We start from the raw sequence: 10,527 nt of genomic DNA, 5'->3' as shown, positions 1-10,527 counted from the left end.
GGAGCTGAACAGCCAAAAAACTGTGATGGGGCTAGATCAGATCACTTTTCATGCCCCATTGCGGCAGAAGTACCAGGCTGCTGTGAGCTTTCCGCGTTAAAACAGTCGCCGCTTTGTGCTTGCCAGATGAGCGCAAAGCCACTTGATGTTCCGCCAGCTTCGATGCCGACTCGCAGCTGTCTGCTGCAGAGCTCCCAATGGCTGGCCAGCCTCTCCAAATTTAATTGGAGAAATGTTGCTCTGTGCCCAGTGGTTGCCCTGCCCTGTAGGCTTGAGCCAAGAAACACTTGGCACCCCAATTCCACGGAGCTGCAAAAAGGATGCTGTCCTGGTTTTTTCTGAATGGGCCTTTCTTTTTAGATGAAAACAAATGCTGTTTCTATTATGTATTGTATTACTGGCACTGATTATGCCCAGTTTTTAAAATTGTACTACTGAGGCATTTTTCCTGTTGTGTCAGGGCTGCATCCCAAGGCCTCTGCAACCCCTGATGCTTGTTTATTGCTATTGTTGTTAATTTATTACATTTGTATCCCACCTTTCCTCCAAGGAGCTCAAGGTGGCTTACATAGTTCTCCATACACACACCCATTTTGTCATCACAACAACCCTTTGAGGTAGGTTAGGCTAAGAGTAAGAGCCTAGCCCAAGGTCACCCAATGGTTGAGTAGGGGTTTGAACTCTGGTCTCCCAGATCCTAGTCCGGCATTCTAACTACTACGCCAACTGGCTTCCCACCCCAGGGGTGCTGCCTATGCATGAAAGGTGAATGCTGAAACAGCTGTCTCATCATTTGGTTTCAATGCAAGACATGCTCTGCCAGCACAGGACAGAATGCAACCCAAGGAGTCTGTTTGTCTATTTAGAAAAGATTTAATCCCAGGAAGATATTTAGCTTATAGGAATGTTGCATATTTCAGTAATTTCAAGAGACCACTTTTATTTTGGCAAAATATATGCCTGAGGAGCAGTGCCTAATTATAGTGTGAAATATGAAAAGCTATCTGTATATATTTCTTAAATTGCAGAATAACAAGCGCTTGCAACTAAAGTCCAGTCACTCATGATTCATCGTACATTTCCAGCCCCTCCTTTGCAGTTTTCACAAAATTACAGCACTGTGGAGTTTTCCTTATTTTTCTTGGGGTGTTTGCGCACTTTCAAGGCCCGCTTGCACCACAACATGTGCAGTTAAGCAAAGGTATGATCTGGTTCAAAAATTCAGATTGGGGGAATGAATCCAGATTCCCCCCACCCTGTTTGTGGGGGGGGGGATGAGAAGGGAAGATTGAGCTTCATCCTTGTAGCCTTTTCAACTAGGTGATTTGGAATTGCCAATGGCGAAAGTGATGACCTTCTGGTGTTGGTAGATATTCCAGGGACAATGGTCAAGACCCAAATAACGGAAACTAGTTCCATGAGCCCAATTTTGTTTAGAGCGGAGCAGGGAGGTTCGCCTCAGACACAGTGGTGAACGAAGCCACTTGGCTGCAGGGAGTGGCAAAACCGGGGGCACCCCCCCCAGGGGCGGGGCATCACTACAGAACGTGCATGCGCAGCGCCATTCCGAAGCGCGCATGCGTCATACAGAGCAGTGCATGCGCGCTCTGCAGTGGCGCTGCGGCAAACCCCGCAAGCAAGAGGGTTTGCCGCGCCACCGCTCTGTAGCGCACATGTGCATGTGCGCTACAGAGCAGGCGGAGGCGAGGGGCGGGCCAGGGACCTCCCTGGCCCTCCCCTCACCTCTGCCCCAGTCTTTAAAAGGAAAGCGCACACCAAGCAGGTTTGCGAGCAAACCGTTGGCGCGCGCTTTCAACCGGGCGGGAGGGCTCGGCTTGGGTGTCACGGGGGGGCGCCAAGTGTCACCCCTCCTCCAGGGTGGCACCCAGGGCGCACCACCCCCCAAAGCCCCCCTTCCTACGCCACTGCTCAGACAGCAGTTCTCCTTCAACACTGTGTGACAAGTATAGACACAAATTTGGAAAGAATGGTGATGATTTAATAAAGAGAAATCTTGCCCTAGTGAAGAAGGCTGTGACCATGTGACCTAAACCGTGTGCCCCCTCTGCCTGCTGTCTAGGTGCTGACGGGCAACATCCAGACCTCTGCTCTCCCATTTTTTGGGTTATTCGTCTTGAAAATGGCCTGGGCTCCTGCTTGGAGGGTTCCCACAGGCATCTGGCTGGCCGCTGTGAGAACAGGGTGTTGGATAAGATGGGTCTTTGGCCTAATCCAAAAGGGATCTTCTTGTGTTCTTATGGACTGGACAACCCTTCAAATAGAGGAACGTCATTTGACAGGTTCTCAGTTTTCTGCCCAAGCCTCTCAGGTCCAGTTGTTTGATTTCGGGGGACTTGTACACAAAATGCCCCAATGGTTTGTGTACCTTGCTTGAAAAACTCTTAGTTCCATGATCCAGCCAAGAAGCTATGCTCTGTTCACTCTTTCCTGGCAACTGGGAAATCAGTTATTTCCTGTGGGCGATGTCTTTCTCCCCACCTGCAGCGTGACACAGAAACCAAGTCACCTCTTGGTCGGGATGGCCTAGGCCTACCCTTTCTGCTTCCCATTTGGAGAAGGGCAGAAATGTGTGGTTTGCCTTTCCTGACTGCAAAGTACTGACAGTGACAATTTTTGTGGTTGCCATTCCTGGCAAAGTCGAGCTTCTAGGAATGTCAACCCCATGTTTTGAGGGTAAGGGTGAGCTGGCAGCAGTGAGATTATCTTACAACCCCAGCAAAGAAGGGGGGAAGGGAGGGGGGAGCCGAGCCAGCCTAAGCAAGAACTCGGAGAGTGTAGTCAAATAAATGCAAAGGGTTTCAACATGTCCTGGAATGATAAACAGCAAACAACTGAGAAAGACATTGAAGCCACCTATTGCTCAGTGACCTATTTTGCACAGGGAGGTAGGGAAAGGTCATTGAGGTGCTTTGGGCATCCACGTCTAATCTTGCCCCTTTCTAAAATTTATTTTTTGGTATGGGTTTTTCTTTTTTTGTAAATCTACCAAAGTAAAAAAATAAGATATCTGTTCTATCAGGACAGTGGAGGGTGTGTGTGCTGTGTGTCTTCTTGGGGTAGCAGTGATAGTTCTCATCCTTCTTCTGATAGGAAGTACTCTGCAGGGGGGAAGGAAGAAAAATGGGCAGTCAATGAGGGTCACTGGGGGGAAGTGAGAAAAGTCCCTATTTTCCATCAGAGGAATGTTGGAAGGTGTTGACAATTCACTCACCTGTATTAAAGTAAGACTCAGCTGCTAGTCTAGTTGGCTTCTGTACAAGGAATGGTGTTGACGCCATCTTGTTCTTGGCCTCAGCTGGCCTGGGATAAGGAATGGAAAACCAGGCTGGGGAGAGAGGGAGAATGAAGCGGGTTTGCTGGAATTATGACCAGGAGCATGTCACACTCCAACCATTTGTTGCATGCCCCACATGCTCTTTCTTAAATTTCATTACAGCTAGCAGCGTCTGTATTTTAATCCAAATGCAATATTCGCATCTGCACCTTTCGGATTAAGCGCTTCTCTTTTATTGGAACGGTCTCCAAGATGACTCTGATTTTGTTTATTTATCTCGCTGCATTCATGCCCCATCTTTCCTCCAAGAAGCTCAAGGTGCACATGGTTCTCTTCCACCTCATTTTATCTTTACAACAACCCTGCGAGGTAGATTGGGCTGAGAGACTGTGCCTTGCCCATGGTTCACCTAGACAGCTTCATTGTGGCTGAGCAGGGATTTGAACTCTGGTCTCCTGGCATGTGGGTGGTGCTGTGGTCTAAAGCACAGAGCCTAAGGCTTGCCGATCAGAAGGTTGGGGGTTCGAATCCCCGTGACAGGGTGAACTTCTATTGCTCAGTCCCAGCTGCTGCCCACCTAGCAGTTCAAAACCACGTCAAGTGCAAGTAGATAAATGGGTACAACTCTGGCAGGAAGGTAAATGGGGTTTCCATGCGCTGCTCGGGTTTCGCCAGAAGCGGCTTAGTCATGCTGGCCACATGACCCGGAAGCTGTCTGCGTACAAACGCCGGCTTCCTCGGCCTATAGAGCGAGATGAGCGCTGCAACCCCAGAGTCATCCACGACTCGACCTAATAGTCAGGGGTACCTTTACTCCCGGGTCCTATTCTGCCTCTCTAACCACTACACCACCCTGGCTCTCTTAACATTTTACAGGACGATGATATCCATCCCCCTTCTTTGGCCAATGCTGTAAACGCATTTTATTTTACTTGCATAGAAATGTATCTTCCAAGTGGTGTTCCGCTTCCTCTATGCGGCATTGCAATAATAATATTTGTGTTGGTGGTTTTTGCTCCGGTTCTTATTTTCGTTTGGTGGCATTTCATGGCGGCTTGCCAATGTTGTCTCCGAAACATGAATGTGACTATTAGCCTGAGGTCACCGTGAATTGAAGATGAGCCAGCCGTGCAGAAAGAAGATATTTGGGGGAGATTTTGTGCGTGTTTATGTTATTATTTCCAACGTCTGGCAAAAATGCAGAGTCAGAAAATATTCCCTGCTGGGAATTTCCAATGCACAGAAGAAGATTCCAGTCTTTCTACATCCAAAGGACAGATGCCAGCCAACTCCAATGGAGCAGAGCTGACTGGGTTTGACTGGGTGGCAGCTGAATCCCAGATGGCATTGTGGTTTATGTACACAGAGAGAGGCATGTTCCCACACATTTACTCCTGGGCAGATTGAGAAGCAACTTAAGAGCTGCTGTAACATGTCAGTTGGTATTAACAAACATGGCAGGCACAACTTTCTAGCTAGGGATGCGGGTAGATCAATTCTATTCACATCTGAAGGGAAACTTACATAATCAGTACTTTCCAAAACAATAGGTGAAGCAAAACAGAACCATCCTTTGACTCTCATCTGAATTGTGCAATGCAGTTCTGCAGCAAAGTAATGTCTACAAAAAGGCAAATGCTAAAGTAAGGTGTGCATAAAAGAGCACATATTCGTGAACATACTATAACAATTGTTTATACTGGAGAAAACTGCTTTGAAAAATATGTGCATTGGGCTATATTTGGATACAATATATTGTATCCTAAGAGAAATTTGCATTGAAATGAATTTTCACAAACCGATGTGAAAATGCGGAGAGCTGAACAGAAAATTGGAAGAAAGGGAAACTAGAAGAAGCTGAAATTGGCACATTTGCCCACCCTTGTCTGAAGCATAGGTGAAAAGTATTATTTCCCCTTTCCTCCTCCTTCTGAAATATACCTGCAACACATCAAAGGACAGGAGTGTTTTTTAACATTACACCAGGGCAGTGAGTGTTAGAAACTGGGATAGAAAAGCTAGGAGCCAAATAGCTTCTGGTTTTGGGTGCCAAAACAGAATGTCTAGGCGCCACTGGGCGGGGGGGGGGGGGGTCAACAACACTTTTTATATATTATTTTGATAAGCATGAATTAATATGCATTTCACATAAGTCACACATAGTTAATATCACATTTTTAGCAGAAATTGTTAATGTGTGTTTAATTTGGTGTTGTCAATAAAAATATTGATACCATACTTCAGTTTTCAAAACACTCTTTATTGTTGAACTCCTTAACATATTGTCTGTCCTCAACATATTCTCTGAGGCTTCAAAGCACATACATTTCAGTAATCCTTTAGTGTCAGCCAGGCACACACAAAAAAATGGCACCCAGACTTTTGGAGGTGCTCGCAAATGGAGAATTTTTAGGTGCAAAATGTGCCTGGGCCCTTGCTAATTTTGAACCCTGCACTGGGGATACTTGAGGAATTTATTTTTTGGGTGAATTGAGATGGGAACTGACCTGACTCATCCCTCCCAGACTAAAGAGTGGATTGGAATGTATTTATCCTTCAGATTTTGCACATCTCCACGTTGTGCAATTTAATTTATTTATTGGAATTTAAACAGCCCAGAGTTGTCCTCTCCTGCCAGTATGAGTGGTAAGAAATGCCCAGCATAAATAGCAGCAGAGGCAATAAGGAGACAGGTACGCATTCTATTTAAAGGCTGTGGTGTAACAGTAGACAAGCCACTGCCCCACAAAGCAGCCTTTCAGGAAGAAACGAAAACAGCTGAGGCTTGGCATTCAGCTCTTGTTCAGAGCATGACCTGGTTCCTTGACCACCCTAGCCTTCTCGACGTAGGTGATGGTGTGTGACCTACATAGGCCATCTCTGCTGGGAAGCAGTGCTTTTTATCGGCTACGCTTGCCACAGACCAGAGATGGCCGGCTGGTGATCCCTGAAGCCAGACTTGACTCCTGGAGCAATGATTCTGACCGAAGGGATAGAGATGTTTGTGGGCATCTTATGGGGCTTATTAAGACGAGGTTGATTAGAGCTGCTTGTCTTGCTTGATGAGGCCAGGAGGAAGCTGCCTTAATAGTTCATTGTTTCACTGGGCTCAGTCGCAGAGACGGCTTCAGGGTCGCGTGAATGGTTCAGCCACACTGGTGCCACAGAGGGAGACACAATAATGAGGTAGGATGGAGTGAGAGAGGCACCCCCCCCCCAAATAAGAATTTTAGCATCACACAGGGTGCCTCTGAAATTTGAGAGCCCAAAGTCTACCAATGTCAGTGGTCCGCAGCAAACTACCTTAGGGAGGTACACACACTATAGTCTTTCAAAAGCGAGAATGGCTGGAGGGCTGAGGCCATTTCCACAACCCATCAAGCCATCGTAATTTGCCACCTGAAGAAGCTGCCTCCCTCTGTCTAATGGTAGGGCCAGCTGTGACAAAATGTTTGCCTCCATAAGTTTGGGGAACAAATACCTGTTGGAATGTAATGTAAAAGTGCTGTCTAAAATGTATACAATATTATTGGAATGGGAGACAAAGGATGAACAAGTAAAATCCTCAGTGATACACTGGGCAATAGATATTGGTCATAAAATAGACATGGAAGCTTGGGAACGATTGTGGAATAATGGATTCATATTTTACAGCATGTTATCGACTAAGAAAAATTATATGAAAATGATATATCTATGGTATCTAACACCGAGCAATTTGGCAAAAATGTATAACTCTAAATCAAATAAGTGTTGGAAATGTAAAGAGAAAGAAGGTTCTTTTATCATATGTAGTGGTCTTGCAGTAAGGATAAAGCTTACTGGGAAATGATATATAATGAATTGAAAAGGATGTTTAAAATAAAGTTTGTAAAAACAAACAAACAAACAACCAGAAGCTTTTCTTTTGGGAATTGCAGGGACAGAACTACCTAAATTATATAGTTACAGGTGGGTAGCCGTGTTGGTCTGCCATAGTCAAAACAAAATCGAAAATTCTTTCTAGTAGCACCTTAGAGACCAACTGAGTTTGTTCCTGGTATGAGCTTTCGTGTGCATGCACACTTCTTCAGATACTATCGAAAAGATACACACGAAAGCTCATACCAGGAACAAACTCAGTTGGTCTCTAAGGTGCTACTAGAAAGAATTTTCGATTTTGTTCTAAATTATATAGAAACTTATTCATGTATGCAACTACAGTGGCAAGAATGTTCGTTGTTGTTGTTGTTGTTCAGTCGTTCAGTCGTGTCCGACTCTTCGTGACCCCATGGACCAGAGCACGCCAGGCACTGCCTAGTTGCTTTGAGAACACTGTCCAACCATCTCATCATCTGTTGTCCCCTTCTCCTTGTGCCCTCCATCTTTCCCAACATCAGGGTCTTTTCTAGGGAGTCTTCTCTTCTCATGAGGTGGCCAAAGTACAAAGAATGTTACTTGCCCAAAAATGGAAAGAAGAAAAAATCCCAGCAAAGGAAGAATGGATACAAAAACTTATGGAATATGCAGAAATGGCGAAACTTAGCGGAAAAATAAGACATCAAGATAACACACTTTTTATAAAAGAATGGAAACGGTTTACTGAATATTTACAGAGAAATTGTAAACAGATAAGAATATTGGCAGGATTATTGTAATAACCAGCAGTTACATAAGAGTATATATATTTAAAGTAGATGAATAAATGAACAAATTAAGTTGATTTGGATATGCAGAAGATGTTTAAAATAAATCTAAGGAACCACAGAAAGAGGGGAAAGGAAGTCAAGTTTCGAAATGTTAAAATGACTGTAAAATTATTGAAATGTATAAACTTGAAAATCATATTTTTTTAAAGACAAAATGTTTGCATCTATTTTGGGATGGGACAGGTTGGTGCAATGGGGCAGCATTAAATGCCTACTCATAAAATGGCTAATGGGGTGGGGTGGTGCAGGGTGGCAGTGAGGGTTCAGTTCAAAAGTTTTGGTTTTGGTGCCATCAGTGAATTATTTTTAGCTGTGGAAAGCCCAGTGGTGAATCACAGATAAATGACCACGTGGGAGAGGTATCTCGCACACTTTTTCTCTTTCCCCTCAGGGGAACATTAGAAGAGGGAGTTTCAGGTTCCATTGGACTTCCTGTTGTTTGACAAGATTAGCTGAGCAAGGCCTGACTTGATTCAAGATCTTACATGACTCAGGTTTCCTTGTAGTCCTGCCTTATCAGTTCGAAAGAGATTAGATGTAGTGAACGCTAGGTCAGCCTAAGTGAAAACAAAATAATGGCCATGGTGCTGAACTGGGTACCTCACAAAGGTTTGGTTTTAGGTCTCAGTAGCAGTTTCTTTGGGAAGGAAAACGTATTTTAATTTGTTTAAAAGATTTTTACAGCATGATTTAGGGGAAAAAACCACTATTAGGGTGGCATATAGAGTTGAAATAAAATAAATAAAATAATGATTTAAAACAGAAAGCAGTGCAAAAGCAACAGCATAAAATGCTGGATGTTGGGTGAGATACAAGCATCTCTTTACCTTGCACTAGAGTGACATCAGAATTGGTGCCAGGTGAATCTCTCTGGGGTGGGCAATCCATAAATGGGATGCTGTGGCTGAAAGGGACCTCTCTCCAGTCACCTGATTTCTTTTTTTTTGGGGGGGGGGGAGGAATCCAGAGTAGAGTCTCTGGATGAACAGAGTGTTTGGCAGCACCAGTCCAACCAAGAGGCAAGGTCAGGTGGCTGCCTCAGGCGGCAGAATCCACCAGGGCAGCAGATCCTGATGTCCGTATTTCTTTCCCCCTTTGTTCCTAATGTTGATCTTCCCATGCCCCTTCTTTCCTGGTAGGGAGGGGGATGCCATTTTGATGTTCACTTCAGGTGCCAAAATGTATGGGGCCACCCCTGGTGTTTGGCTTAAAGGTAAAGGTAAGGGGAGTCCTGACCATTAGGTCCAGTCGTGTCCAACTCTGGGGTTGCAGCGCTCATCTTGCGTTACTGGCCGAGGGAGCCGGCGTACAGCTTCTGGGTCATGTGGCCAGCATGACTAAGCCGCTTCTGACGAACCACAGCAGCGCACAGAAACGCTGTTTACCTTCCCGACAGAGTGGTACCTATTTATCTACTTGCACTTTTGACGTGCTTTCGAACTGCTAGGTGGGCAGGAGCTGGGACCGAACGAACAACGGGAGCTCACCCCATCACGGGGATTCAAACCGCCGACCTTCTGATCAGCAAGCCCAAGGCTCTGTGGTTTAACCCACAGTGCCACCCACCAATCCCTTGGTGTTTGGGTTAGGCTTATGCAATAGATCATGGGTAGGGAAACTAAGGCCTGGGGCCCTGATCAGGCCCAATCGCCTTCTAAATCTGGCCTGCAGATGGTCCGGAAATCAGCATGTTTTTACATGAGTAGAATGTGTCCTTTTATTTAAAATGTGTCTCTGGGTTATTTGTGGGGCCTGCCTGGTGTTTTTACATGAGTAGAATGTGTGCTTTTATTTAAAATACATCTCTGGGTTATTTGTGGGGCATATGAATTTGTTCACTCCCCCCCCCAAAAAAAAATATAGTCCAGCGCCCCACAAGGTCTGAGGGATGGTGAACCGGCCCCATGCTGAAAAAGTTTGCTGACCCCTGCAATAGATCATGGAGATCTAATGTTCCATGTTTGGGAAGTGCTTGTGGTTGATCAAATTGTATGGACAATTTTATATAGGACATGTAGCTTGATTTATCTCTTATCTACAAGAAAACAGCACAATCTTTTTCCAGGTCCAGGCATTATATCACATTGTTTAACGGGGGGGAAATGCCTGTGGTTAAGAGATTATTGTTCAAAGCCAGTTGCTGACACTACAGCAAGATACTTTTACGGGATCAAGCTTCAAGGAAAATATCTTTACTTAGGTGCATGTAGTTTTTGTGACATTTTAAAATGTCATGTCTATTTTGACTTAGGGAGATTTAACTACTCGATTTCAGGACTTTTCTCTCACCAGGTTATGAGTTGCCCACACAAATGGGAATCGTTTATTGTATATTAAAAAAAAATGCTTCACAAAGCCCTCTAAGAAGTTCATCATCTGTCCTAAACCCAGATTCAAACTGTCCTCTTTGCTATCTCATCACTCAGCCATACACCTGGATGGGGCAAGGTAAATCCATTTGCCTCCTAAACAGTAAAGGATTTGTTGTACCTTACTGCATAGCAATAAATCACATAAAGATAGTCGTAATCCTAATATGTCTTT

This window comes from Lacerta agilis, chromosome 4 (assembly GCF_009819535.1).
Source record: "Lacerta agilis isolate rLacAgi1 chromosome 4, rLacAgi1.pri, whole genome shotgun sequence".
Classification (NCBI taxonomy): Eukaryota; Metazoa; Chordata; class Lepidosauria; order Squamata; family Lacertidae; genus Lacerta; species Lacerta agilis.
Note: the sequence above shows the minus strand (reverse complement) of the source record.